The following is a 15,158-nucleotide window of genomic DNA, read 5'->3' as shown; positions in this document are numbered from 1 at the left end:
TCGTGTCACCCTTAGATTTCCCCCTTTGTGAATTGGGGATAAATTTGCACATCTCCAGTCCGTGGGGACTTCCTCTGAGTCCGAGCATGCTCTCATAATTATGGTTAATAATTATCCCATCCACCCCAAGTGTCTTTCTTACGTATAACCTCAGCAATCTCTCCCCCACTTTGCTCTCAGTTATTACAAAATCCTTTAGCTCCCTGTTGGAGTTTGATAAACTTCTGGCATTCTCCTCCTTAAAGAACTCATGTGTGAATGTAGATGCAAAATACTCATTCAAACTGATTCATCCCCTTCCTTTTAGTTTACATAAGTAATAATCTTAATTGTTCCTCATTCATTCAGTACATTCATTCCAGCGGACATAATTCTTTTACTTTTTGACTCTTGTCTCAGTGAAGGCACATTCCTCTCCCAGTGGAAGACCTTTTTGGTTCACTAATTTCTAAGAACCAGACAAATCTTCCAGTTTACCAGAACCGTGCTTTCGCTGTACCACAATGCATATAATAAGCGTCTTTCTCCGCCCCCACCATGTGAAAAGGCCCGTGTTTGGATCCTCTTAATGGCTCCAAGAATTTTTATGGGCTTTTTAGATAACCGAGTTGGTCGGTCTCGGCCAGAGAAACTGTTTTTCTCCCTGAAACTCCAGTTTTTTTGTCCAGCAAACAGACAAATGGACCATACAACTTATGCATAATACACCGATGAGCCAAAACATTATGACAACCTACCTAATATGATGTTCGTCCTCCACGTGCAGCCAAAACAGCTCGTACCCAGCGAGGCATGGACGCTACAAGATTTCTAAATGTGTCTTGTGGTATCTGGTACCAACACGTAACCAGCAGATCCTTTAACTCATGTAAGATCCGTGGTTAAGATGCCGCAGATCGGAGTTGCTGTTCCAACACGAACCACAGATGCTCGATGGGATTGATGTCTGGGGAATTTGGAGACAACGGCAATACCTGGAAGTCTTCCTCATGTTCTACAAACCAGTCTCGAACAATCCGGGCGGTGTGGCATGGTGCATTATTCTACTGAAAGACGACACTGCCAGAGGGGAAGACCGTTGCCAGTAAAGGGTGTACATGGTCAGCAATGTGTTTAGGTGTGTGTAAAGTATATTGATGTCAAACGGCACTAGGGGTTTCCCCATCTCCACGTTGCTTTCATTGTAGGTTAACCAGAGCTTTAAAAGTGTATGGATATTGTAAATGTGTAATGCCATGTACCGTTGTTATTCTAGCCATTTAGCCGCTGGACCCCTACGAGGCCCAACGTTGCCCGCACTTCGCCCCGTGGAGGCAGACCAGGTACACTAGTATTTTAAGTAATTACTCTGGCAGGTCCTGCCGCCTACTTTCCTGAGATTTCAGTGGCAAGGACCTAAAAAAAAAAAAAAAAATATTATCGATTGCGTTTGGGGTGTCGCTTGAAATGAATAGGCCGAGATTGGGCGAAACTAAATTTGGACGAGATTAGATTTAATGTGCGGTGCGTTCGCTTGTGTGCTGATAAAGTGGGGAAGGGGAGGCGGAAGACTAGGGGGTAAAGGCAAAGAATGGGGACGATAGAGAAGATGTCCCCAGATGATCAGCGGGGCATGCCCATGCCCCACCAGGAGAAGAGAGGATCGGCGGGGGAAGGGGGAGCCAAGAGGATGCCTGCCACCCCCCCACCGGGTAGTGTGGTTTAAACTGAAACCGACTAGAGTGCTCGATTCAGATCGCCAATAAGGCTATTGGCAGCATGCTGTGTAGTCCGGGCTCGGTGTGTCGCAGTCCGGTCCTAGGAATATGGTCATTCATTAGCATGGTTCCACGTTCATGTTGTCTTCAGTTAGGTCTAGAGCTGTCCGCTTTTTTAGAATGTCCGATTAGTGAGTCTCTTGTTGTGGTCGGGATTCTGTTCTCTGGAAGGGTGGGTCTTAGTCCACCTGCCATTTTTGGTAGTTAGGTCAGTTGAACCATTTGTTTGTGGTTGTTCCTTGCCTCAGATTTGTTGTTTGTCTAGATTCCCATGTCGAGTTTCTCCTGTTCCTCTTGGTTAGGTTGTTTGGTTCGCTTGTTGGGGTAGCAAGGTTTGGTGTCTCGCGAATAGTTCCTGTGAATATTCAGAAAAGGCAATGTAAGTCTCCTTGCCTTCTAAGAGACGGTGTTCTTGGTCTTTGGGACATTTTCATTTATTTACACACTCAAATATTATGTATAATCTCAAGAAACATATACAATAATTTATATACAAGTTTATGTACATTTTCATTCTCATATATAATTATCCTAACATATATATATTTGTTCAGAATACAGTTGAGGAAACACTGTACAAAACACATGTGTGTGTTTTGGTATAAAGGGCCCCTAGGCATAGCCCATCTCCACCTACTGGATCTGTATTGAATGTAGGACCTCTGCAAAGGAGCAGCCAACACCTGGGCAGCTGCTGCCTGGTGCCTGTCCCCAGGCACGAGTAGCCGAGTTCCCCTTTCTTCCTTTATTTTTTATTTTTTTTAACCTTTTACATGCCAAAGTGCACAAAATCCCGCACCCACTGGAGGTAGTGCAATACCAGTGGGTGCCAGCTATCCCGCTCCCAGGCTGTCCAGGCCTTAGAGCCCGCAAAAAAAAGAAAAAAAAAAGGCTGGAGCTCCAAAAACCCATTGAAGTCACACAGCCAAGACAAACATTTTTAAAGAACTGCAGTTTTCTATAGCATTATATATCAGTTACCCTATTAAGTTTAGCATTAACAAGGAAATAAACTGTTAACATTGATTACACTATTTACATTCCAGTGAGGTTTACCACTCTCTCTGATCAGTTCTAGCAACAGAATTTGAAAATTATTTACAGCCGTTTTTACAGCAATATTAGTTGTTACTTACCAATAGTTACATGTATTTATGTTTTATACAATTGTAAAGACTGACCAGTAGTCTAACTGTTCAGGAAATATATAGTCTGATTTAATTTCTTCTCTTGTAGAATCTGAGCTTGTAGAATAGGGCTGTAGATGTTCCTCAAGGCGATTTCCTTGTAGAGTTCACATAGTATTCCTGAGCTTTAGGCAGGTTTGCCTCTCAAAGAAAGGCTCTAAGAACAGTTCTTCTTGCAAAAACAGCAGCTTCTACTATTCTAGTAGAAGAAGGAAAACCCATAATCTTATGGGCTGCCCCTCCCACTTGTGAGGAATAAAATGGCTCCTGGATACAAACAATGTCTATACAATGCTCCAAGACAATCACCCTTATTTCATCAGCAACTGCCCGTAACAGCGCTGACCATTTATTTGCAAAAATTTAAATCACTATGTTCTTGCAAGCTCCAGAGGTAAAATCAGAGGAGTTATTATCCATGATTGATGACCATGTTTGCTAATTCTACTGCTCTCATGTACTCAGGACACTTAATGTCCCTTACAGAGTGATTACAATCTCTGTTTCTTCTCTTACAATTAATACATTGTGGAGGGTCCTCCTTGTGAGGGCACTCAGCGAAAACATGACCCCCATTAGCACAGTGACCACAAGAAATAGTCTTGTGTGAACATGGCTGTGTACCATGTCCAAAACCCAGACATTTAAAACACTTGTTCACCACCGTGAATTTCCGAAACCTATGGGAACCGAATCCAAGGAAATTTTTTTCATTATGAAACAAGCATTTATATAATCGAGGGCTGAAATCAATGACCCAATTAGTTGCATTAGTTCCAGATCCAGAATTAAATCTGAATGTTACTTCATCTTTTACCTCATCCTCGGTAAATTCATAATCTTTAAAATTTTTATAGTATTTCGTCCTTTGTAAACTCTTTGGGCACCCCTTATACAAGCACTGTTGGATTTGATATTTTAGGCCTCTCGATCGATAGATCAACCTCCTTTAAAGCTGAAACATTCCCTATCCTAGTTTCATATTCTGAGTTTGTGGTTTCTAATAAAACCCCTTTATTCCTTAGGAGACCAATATTTTTAATCTTCATATTCTTATAATCCTTAATTGCATCTGCCACCGCATTCCTGACGTCTTGGCTCGAAGCCAAAGCAGAATTCTCTGTAGGTCTAAGTATAACAATGTTTTTAGGGTCCGAAATACCATGAGGACTAACCGAGGACACAGGCAGAACCTTATCTGCAGCTGTAACACCCATTGCGCGCCTCACAGTAGCCTCCCTAACAATAGTATCACCATTAGAATTCTCACAGACCAAATTCTGCCTAACTGCATCAGCAAATAATGTGAGGAGCTGTCCGTTCCTCCATTAGCTGATCAAAATGATTTGCTCGAATTTCTAGTTCCGCTGATTTAACTTTTAATCGCTCATTGTCAATCAATAAAGCTGTTGTGACTGCCTCCAAATCTGCCCACAAACTATGGATGCGATTTGAGGCCAACTTTGTTACTTTGCTTGAATCAGCTGACATAAACTCTCCCAAAGCGTTTCGGATTTTGGCTACCGTTGCATACACAGCAGAAGCCTCAAGGGACCCTCCAAGGTCCAAACCCTCGGTAAATGACGAATCCTGAACCACATCATTTTCACTAGAACTATTTTGATTATCCGTATTAATCGTAGAAGTAATAACATTGACATCCATTTCTATCGATGGGGTAGACTCTTTCACCCACACATGAGGATTTTTATCCTTATCCTTGTCTTTATCTTTGTCCAACCGAGGAACAAGCACTCTGGGTGTTTTAGGGGTTTTCGGGGTTTTTTTACCTCTACAGTTTTACATTGTCTGGAGATTTCTTTCTCCTCACCGAATCCACTAACTGTGATCCGGAAGACGAATTCTCTGCGTCAGAATGTCTAGTTAAAAGTTTTTCCCAAATCCGTATCCATGTTTAAGAGTGTATGTTTTAGTGAAGAAAAACGAAAGCCATAAATGAATAATCTTATAGCTGGATAGATTTCTCTTCTTCAAAATATCCCGAAGATAATCACCCTACTTCAAAATATGTATATTTTGAATTATATTATATTTAATTATATTCAGTACTATGTATTACTGAGATGGCACTAGTTAGTGTTTTTCATCCCCATGGAAAAAAATAAACAAAAATTCTCAGGTAGCCATTTTCTCCCATGAAAAGTCTATGGGCTAATGCTAAGTCTATGGGAAATTTCACAACGGTATATATTCCAGTGTTGACTATATGTATTCCTATGTATGGTATTCAAATAATGAAAGAGAACACTTCACTCAATGATATCAGCACAACCCCACGATCCCGACACCCAAAATTTAACCCAACAACTCACCAACACTTCATCTTTAAGAAGCACATAATTTTATAGCAGGGGGTGGCTTAAAATGCTTTAAATAATCTTAAGAACAGGAGCACATTTCCACGATTAATCCAACCAACAATCCCTCTAGCGGTACGTGTTGTGGTCTTTGGGACAGTATTGCATTCTTGTGACCATTTGGCAGCGGAGGTCATCATATTGGTGGCAGTATTACATAAGGTGCTGGCATATTTTTTGCTCGCCGCAGGTACAGTTGGGATCGTCTGTGATTCTGAGTGAGGTCAATTTAGCCTTTATGGCATCGTGTCCTGTTAATAGGTAGGACGTGAATAAGCATGGTGAGTACGAGGTCGGTGTTTTCGGCTGAAATCTGTAAACTTTGGGGAGGAATTTTTTGGTGATTTGTCCCTTTGGGGAGGCATTCGGCTGAAATCTGTAAACTTTGGGGAGGAATTTTTTGGTGATTTGTCCCTTTGGGGAGGCATCCCAGCATGCCTGCCACACCTGCAGCAGGTGAGTCTGCAGCCTTCTTTTTTCTGCAGCGTGGTTGTTTGTGGGTTTGACATTGAAATCTTGGTGTGTGCAAACTGTACCCCTCGTGAGCTCATAGAGTATGCCTCTTTTTACCACCTCAAAATCAAGGGGGGGGGGGGTTCCTGCAATAATCTGTAGTGCATGTGCTCACAATGCTGCATGTGAGGGTAGTGGACAATAGTAGATTTCTGTGGGTGGAATCCAGGATCCTTAGGTTGACAGCAGTGCTGGCTTTTTTATACCATGCACCCAATGCCTTGTAGTGCAGCTTCATTGTGCGTTGGTTTAATCCCAAGTCTCGCTCGGCGATTCTTTTAACCAGGGCAATGCAGAAGCGTATCTTCCTTCTCAGGTGGTTGATGTGTGGTTTGAACGATAGTTGCGTGTCGAGTATGACTCCCAGATATTTGAGTTCTTTGCTGGGTCGGATAGTTGTATTGCTTATTTTTATCTGGGAAGGTCTGCATATATCCAATGTTCCCTTGAGGAGTATGGAGTAATTTAGTGGGTGAGATTTGGAGCAGGTGAAGTCCGACCCAGTTTTGGAGGGTTTGTATAGCGCGGTTTTCCTGGGTCTCCAGTTGTAGTTTGGAGTTGGCTGCAATTGTCAAGACAAGGTCATCCGCGAAAGCCTGCGAACGGACTTCCTCCAGGTCCTTGTTCAGGAATTCGTCCATCTCCAAGTCCCACATAGGTGGTCCCAGCACTGAGGTTTAGGTAAGGTGTAAGGAGTAAGGTATGTTAGTGTCTAACGGCTCCTGGGATTTCTCCCATCTCCGCGGAGATGTACATTGTATCGGGCCAGAAATTTGAAGGTGTGTGGGGATCATGTGCTGTATATTGCGTTGTGCCCTTCGTTCCTCTAGTCTATTAACCGCCAAGCTCCTAGTGGGACCGGACGCTACCACACCGTGCCACGGGGAGGCTGACCGGGTGTACCACTGATGTTAGAGTACTCTGGCGGGTTCTGCCACTTACTTTCCTGGGATTTCAGTGGCTAGGACCAGATTTGAGAATGAGATGATCGCTGTTTCTTGAGCAACGGTTGTAATTTTAACAGTCTGCGCGGTAGCACAGTGGTATCGTCACCATCCTCTCCACACCGGGTGGAAAAGGCTCGGGTTTGAATCCCCTCGATGACGCGAGGAACTTTAATGGGCTTTTTTCACTCTGCGGCTGAGTTAGTCAGTCTCAGGTGTAGATAGCAAGATTTTTCCCCCAGAAACTGGGATTTTTCGTCCAGCAAACAGACAAATCGACCATAGAACACACGCAATTAACAGACATAAGATAAGCACGGCAGACGAATTTAATTATTCGGGTGGGCTAAATACTGTATAATAGTTTGTTTGTTTGTTTTGTAATTTTAACAGAGCGTAGGGTTGTTCGCTGATAACTTGTTCTAGGGCCAAATAGGTTGGACAATAATTTTGATGTTTAGATTTAGACCTATAGGGTATATATATAAAAAAAAACCGTTGTGTAAGAGAAAACTAAGGGGGGGGAGAAGACTGGAGGGTAGGAAACAGAAGGAAGGGGCCGATAGGGAACATGGTCCCTGCTGATAGTGTGGCATGCCCAGTGCCTCACCAGAGGGAAGAGTGTGGTGGCGGGGGGACACGAAACCCCCCCCCCCACACAAAAAAATAAATAAAAGCCATTGTGTAAGGGGGGAAGCAAACGTTGTAGTAGTGGCATATGATGCAAGAAAGCAAGTGTATGAGTTTATGCGGCATCAGTCAAAAAAAAAAAAAAAAAAATTTACGAACAATTCTCTCTAAATATTTGTCCAGTTCCTCCTTAAATTTATTTAACCTATCAACTTCCACAACGACAGATGGAAGTTTGTTCCAGCAATTAACCACTCGCTGGCTAAAGGCAAATTTCCGCACATCTGTTCTACCTCTGTCTTTCCTCAATTTGAATTTATGCCCCCTTAGGTTGGTAATCTGAACAAGTGCAAGAATCCCATCAGAATTCAGCGTGCTCAACCCATTCAAGGCCTTATACACCTCAATCAGATCACCGCGCAGGTGCCTTGTCTCCAGCCGCTGCAATTTGCAGAACTTAAGCCTCTCTTGGTAAGAGGATCCCTTCATTCCCTCACCAATCTTGTTGCCCTTCTCTATACACGCTCAAGCAAATAAATAAATAAATTTTCTGTTTATACTCTGGCACGACAACCAAGTCAGTAGAGTTTACGATAAATCGTCAATACAAGTATTTATCGTATCCAGTAGGTCCACTCAAGGAACGCGTGCTATGAACTCTCCCTCCTGACCACTCAGCTACGTCAGGCCTAATATCTACATCCTTCCTAAAATGAGGCCTCCAGACCTGTACGCAGTACTCAAGGCGTGGCCTGACCATTTCCTTATACAGAGGGACAATCACCTCCTGCTAGGGACAATCCCTGCTAGCAAAATTCCTGTATATCACTGACAAAACCCCATGACCAGCCCTGGCAGCCTGTCTGCATTGCTCAGAAAACTTCATATCTGACTGCACAATTACTCTCAGGTCTTTTTCATTTTCTACCACCTTAAGTGTAGTATCACACAGTTGGTACGTTTCTCTGGGGTTACTTCTACCCTTAAAAGACCGGATGGTAGGAAATAGAAGAAAGAAGCCGACAGGGAAGATGAGCCCTGCTGACAGTGTGGCATGCCTAATGCCTCACCAGAGGGAAGAGTGGGTTGTCCGGATGGGGGCGAAAAACCACCAAAAAAAAAAAAAAGAGAGAGAGAGATACCCCGCAAGTGCAGGAGTATATGGCCAGTCAGTAGGAGCCGACAGCTTGGTGGAAATCCAGCAGCATGAGTGCTGCTATGGTGGAAGAGTCATGTTCGATGACGACACCACTGGATCAGTGGTGTCGTCATTGGGACTCCATTCGGTGAGTCTGTGTCGCATCCAAGACTGAAGGCTGGTCCAGTAGTCCATGATAATGAATTGGGAGGTCAAAACCGGGAGTCCAAGATAGGATGGTCAAAACCAGGGACCGATGTTAGGTCTTTTCTTGATGAGATATGTCACGTCCGGTGGGGAGAAATTAGTCCAGGAGTCAACAATGAAAAATTTGTCAGGTATGTGAGGATTGTCTTTGATTGTACCGCTAGCGTTGTCCCAACCAAGTGGGAAGACCAGTTGACTACTCGAGATGAGGGGTCAAGTTGGGTTCTGTGCTCCGGATGGTTTGTTGATCAAGTTGGTCCAAGGCGTTAGCAATCATGGCTCAGCGATGTGCAGCAACAATTGGCAACCATGGTTGTTTTGACCTATTGATTCAGATACTATGGTGGTAGTAGAGCTTTTTGCCTGGTGAACAGGTCCATTGCAAATTGAGTGAGGACTCTGTAAGTTTCTTCATTCTGAGGGTGAGGTGTTCTTGGTTTTGGTAGTTGAAGCATAGTTTCGTTATTAGGATCCTCCTTAAGTCATCGTAGAATTCACAACTGTGGACAAGGTGCTCCCACGTCTGATCCTCTCCACAGTGGCAGCGGGGTGAGTCTGTAATTCTGAAGTCATGTAGTTTTTTCTGGAAGGAGCCATGTCCAGTGAGGAGGTAGGTTGCATAGAGTCCCGGTGAAAACCAGCCAGGTGTGAGGGGATAAGAGGCTCTGACATCCGGGAGGAATATTTTGGTGACACCGCCTTTAGTTGAGGTCTGCCATCTTTCTTGCCAGGTGTCTGTTAGATGTTCATTAAGTCTCTTCTTTTCAGTGTTTCTATTATTTGCTGGGTCAGTGGTGAAACCGGCGCAGGTAACTGCTCTTCCTTTAGCCAATTAGTATAGCAACCCATGAAGTAGTGGAGGAATATCTCTGAAGATAACCAACGAGCCGTGTCCAGCAGGATTACCAAACTTAAATCCGATCGAACATGTACGGGACGTCCCTGGCCGTTGTATTGCATGCCGACAACCAACTCCTCGGTCACCAGGACTAAGGTCTGAGCTGGTGGAAGAATGTGATTTTTTGCCACCGAGTAATTTCATCTGGAGGGCCTTTTTAGCCATTGGAGCGGATCATACGCCGTACTGATGTCATGTGGCCATATTTTCGAGCATCTTTATCGAATTCTGGAATGTGACCTTTATGATAATTCTTATACAACCCCTATAATGTCCTTTACCTTTAAGAAATTTTTCGCTGTCTCCTCATTTGATGGTTATTCTGGTATACCATCATACCAAATCTTTTCCCACTTCATTGCAAACTGCACAAGTCACACCAAGTTTTCTTTGTGTTCTGCTAATTTTGTTGAGCAGTGTCGATGGGTTCACAGCAGCAGATGCGTACCTACAAAAGCATTTTCGTCCAGAAGTATTCTTCATCACTAAAAAATTGAAATGGTTCTCCCCACGGATATATGGCACATATTTCCTAACAGTTCATGGCTCGTTTAATTTGAAATTGATGACACTAGGCGCTTCTAATTTCGTTTGATGTCCTTGTGGAGTGACGAAAACTCGGGGCATTTCTTCATGACTGTCCCATATATAAGGTCTACAGAATTGATTTCTGTTTTACCACATCTACTCTCGTTAGGGCAGATGTGGAACACGAATTAATGGTACTTAATACTTGTATAAGGCAAAGATGAGATCACACTTGGAATACTATATCCAGGTATGGAGACTGCACCTAAAAATTTATCCAGCTTCATGAAACGGCCCAAAGGCATGCAACGCGCCAGGTGAGATCATGTTGCAAACTACCTCTATATAATCTGCTGTTGGAACATCAACACCTCCAAATATCGTGCACATAACTAGTACATAATCTGTTTCAGTTAGTACAGATGATGTACTAGCTTAATGTGCAAGTACATTACATTCTGCTGCTAGAACATCTACATTCACCTCCTGAACCACGCACATCCACTGCATCCTGTATGGGAGCACTCCTCCTGCTAACATTGGTGGATTCTCACGTCTAGCACAGTTGGTAGAATCGCCGTCCTACTCACACCGGCTGGAAAAGTCTGTGTTCGAGTCCCGTCGATAACGTGAGGAATTTTTATGGGCTTTTTTCAAAACGTGGCTGAGTTAGTCGATCTCAGGCGAGGGTACAAGGTTTTCTCCCCCGGAAATTCGGGTTTTTCGTGCAGCAAACAGAAAACCGACCACAGAACGCACGCAATTTACAGACAGCATATACGGAGCAATGCGGCCTTAGTCACTAATGCTCCTGAAACCTAACAACAATAACAACATTCGCGTCTACTCTCGTCGCTTGTGAGGGATCTTGCTACTGTTAACTGCATAGAACATTATTCCCATCATGGGATTTACTTTGTAGACGGAATGGAACATCCTTATACACCATTTGATTGTCCAAGACTTATCTTCCAAAACCCAAGGGGGGGGGGGGGCGAAATTCGGCATAAACAGAATATATGTCCCGTTTCCTTGTGGAAAGGACGGGGAATGCCCAGCAGCTCTCTTGGTGACTGCTGTTGGCGAGTTTCGAAAAGGTCAGTCATACAGTGCAGACATGATATCACACTGAAACATGAACCCGACATAATATTCATGACTCACTTAGAGGGTTTCATGCTTCTTCACAACCGGTTCATGGAAAATCTCTGGCACCCACCGCCTAGATAAGTTAAAACTATGTTCCTGTCCCTAGTCCTTCTGCTCTCAAGAATATGTTAAAATTACTTCATATATTTAAATATTAACCGGAATTTGTTATCAATATTGTTTACTAGTTTTCGTTTCGGTAAAGTTCTCTGAAAACCATGAGAATTTAACCACTACTGCTAATTTTTGGAAATATCTTTTTATTCATTAGCATAAAAAAAACATGAAAAATATTCTCACTAGATGAAATATATGAAAATCCTAAAAATTTGTTTATAAATATAATCCCAATATTCAATAAATAGACGTTAATTCTTGATAAGAGGCGAAATTCAGGTCATTCATTCACCATTTGAGCAATTCTGAGTATCCACAGTAATGAGAGTCACAAAGTTGTTGGAACTATCCACATTGGTCACATGGTTCTGCCCCTCTAAATGAATAACAGTTACATCGTTGTCAATCTCAGATGCATTCTTCTGCTGCACTGATTGAGGATCGATGAACTTCAACTCTTTTGCCTTCAGACTCTTAATATGCTGCCGACATGTACCATTAATCTTTTTTTTAATGTAACGACTCTTGCGACGACTCTCGTTGTTGCTGTTTTCGTCACATACTTCCTCCCAAGTGACGCCATTGACCATCTCAGAACTGCATAGTGATTTACCAGAAGAGTCATCATCATTGTCATCTCTAGGTATTTTGATGACACCTTTCATCTTTGTGTCAACTGCGAAACTGTCTTTGTCACTCTGTGATGAGGCTTCATCACTTGAATCTTCCCTAGAATCCCTGTTTCCATCGCTGTTTGTACTCAGAGAGATATTCGAAGTGACATCACATAGTTCTATGGTATGATTATTGTCAAGTGTCTTTTCACTTCTGCCAGATGACGCTGAACTTTGCAACGAATCCGATGAAACATCATTTACCATACCAATATCATTTTCTCTGAATAAAAGGTCAGAATCAGATCCATTTGCCAATTTCTTACAACTCTCAGATGGTGATGGTGGTGTAACATTTCTTATTTCATCATCTTTGTGATTGCCGTTTGCATCGTGGCCGTTTGGTTGATCTCCTTTATCATGACACAAGTGAGTCCATCTAACTGTCCTAAAATGATGCATGACATCAATTCCTTTTGTAGCTCTGCTCTCGTTTGGTACGTCATCTTTGTTAGTAAGTACAATATTAGCTAACTGTGCCATGCACTTTTCAATTGGACTTTCCTCACTATCTGCGCATGAGTTATCGCTGTCCGAATAATTGCCATTCATATTTAGGGAATCCTCAGTCATGTCCGAAATGGGTGCTGATAAATTGGAATCTATGGATGGAGAACGACGTGGAAGAGGGCGGTCACGTTTGATTTTTTTACTGTTGCTTACAGACGAAACGGCCTTGCCACTTCCAACTAGACCATTGCAAACTTTCTGCTGCTTGTGCGGTGGATCTAAACTATCTGAACTGAAATTTTGAGACACCGAGTCGCCATCATCAGTGACTGAATTCTGTGAATCTTCAGAGGAAATAAGCACATTAGTCCTTGCAGAATAGTTCGTTTTATTGGCGGGTTTGGCACTGATGTGAGGCTTGTTGGAAGAACTTGGTTGAGGAGCTTCATCTGCATTAGTAATAATTTCTGCTCCATCGTCATTCATCTCTTTCAGCTCAATCGAATGATCTGGGGAATTTTCATGGTCCTCGATCAGACTGCGCTTAAAAACAGTCGGTTTACGGAATACCTTTTGACCTTTGGCACTTGTTTTTAGCATCCAGTTGTCACAGCCAGGAGCCTGTATTTTGCATTCTTTCATCTTAACTGGATCAAAATGACCCCCGATTCTACCGAGTGTGTTTCGGAAGTCTTTCATGAATTGCGTAAGTGCATTTCCTCCTTCCTTTTCCTGCACAGCACATCGAAATTCTGGTACCCTGGACTCTGAGAGCTTTTTAGCAACTTGGCTAGACAGCTGTAAGTATTCTTCCAACGAAGGATGCTCGCTGTCACTACAGTAATTGGAATCTTCGATCGATTGCATTTCTTCATTGTTTTGTGGTGGTAAATTAGAATCGATACTCTCCACTAAAGCATTGAGTTTATGTGGAAGTTCCAGAGAATCTCCAGAACAGGTTGACGATGTTGAAGAATTGCTTACATTATCATCTTCCGGGGGGCGAAAATTAACACGAATTTCATTCATTATGGAAGAAGAAATTTTAGGCTTAGTAGATTTTTTAAATTTTGATTCCGTGTCATCAGAAATAGGCTGAGAATTGTGCAAAATCCCATTTTCAGAACATGTCAGCGTTGGTTGGGAAACTTTATCTTCATTCAAAGCGTTGCTTCCTATGTTTTTTTCACTTCCAAGATCTTCCTGCCACGATGAACACGTCTGTCTTAGTGTATATGAGCTGTTCGCAGGCGGGACACTTTTTTCGAAACTTTTCTGGCGATCAGAAATACAATCTACTCGACACTCACTGTATGGTAAAGTAACATGGTTACATGAATCACTTCTACTTTCGTGCAATTTTTGGATTTTATCATAAAGATCTTGACGAAACAGATCAAATTTTGATACGAGATTGGTACCTATATGAGAATCATCGGCTAAAAGCTCGTGGTTCCTTAAATTTTCGGTTTTGTACAGGGAGGTCTCCAGATTGCATTGCTTCTTAGAAGTAATTTCTGAAGGCGGAAGGGGTGCCTTTCTTTTACCTTTATGTTTTGAGAAACGTGGAGGAGGAAGGGGAGGGTTAGGCTGACCATCTAGAGAAACAACTCCACGAATAGACTCCACTGTAGAAGGTACTCCGTTTTTTCTGTAATCTTGAATATATTCGTTTCTTATATTGTATCTTCTATTTCCTCGGGGCTTTCCTTTGCCATCTATTAAAACTTCTATGTCTTTTTCCTTAAAATCTTGATAGAAATAGTCGTCTTCTGGAATCACTAATAAACTGGGTTTATAACGAAAGTTGTGAAGGCGTCCTCTGGCAGCATCTATCATGCCTTTCAAGCTATGCAGCAACCGTTGTGACTGAGGCTGTGAAGTAGATTCCTCTGTTAAATTTGGATGAGCGTTCATAGATCTTTTACTTTCTCTGTCAAGTCTTGCACCACTTGCTGGAAACTTTCCATTATGCATGCCAATCACAGGCGTAGACAAACCGTTGCTTTGTTGGTGGAATGCCACATTTCCCTGAAAGATAAAGAAAAATAAAATACATAAATGGAAATTCTTGGAAAACAGCGCAGTTGTCCAACATTTAACAAATGTATGAGACCATTTATATAAACTTTTTTAGTTTATGTAATATTATGTATTGTATGTAAAACCAATTGGATTTTTTTCTTCTTCAAAATCATTTAACTTTATTTTCACAGAAGTTTAAATGAACAGGGATTTACAAAGAAAGACAAGTTCTGGGTGATTGTACAGCGAATTTCAGCTAGAGGAGATTTCAGATTAGGAGGTCTCTGAGAAGGAATATCAAGGCGAAGGATTTAAAACGGAAGTTATAGAGCGAGTAATTAAGGCAAATGAGATAAGTAGTGGTTAAGGCATCTCATGAGATTCTGTCAGAAAATGAAGACGTGCAAATGAGACGACTTATACATATTTGTGAAATTAATTAGAATGTTTTTGTAAGGTATAACTCTTTTCGCAAATAAGTTTAGACGCATTATTGTAGCTAAGTGAAAGGTGGAGGGGAAGAGAAATCGTACGAAGTGATGAAATTTCTTGGTGTACGATTT

This window comes from Mastigoproctus giganteus, chromosome 2 (genome assembly GCF_048544385.1).
Source record: "Mastigoproctus giganteus isolate SK-2022 chromosome 2, ASM4854438v1, whole genome shotgun sequence".
NCBI classification, from domain to species: domain Eukaryota; kingdom Metazoa; phylum Arthropoda; class Arachnida; order Uropygi; family Thelyphonidae; genus Mastigoproctus; species Mastigoproctus giganteus.
This window is presented reverse-complemented; position numbering follows the sequence as displayed.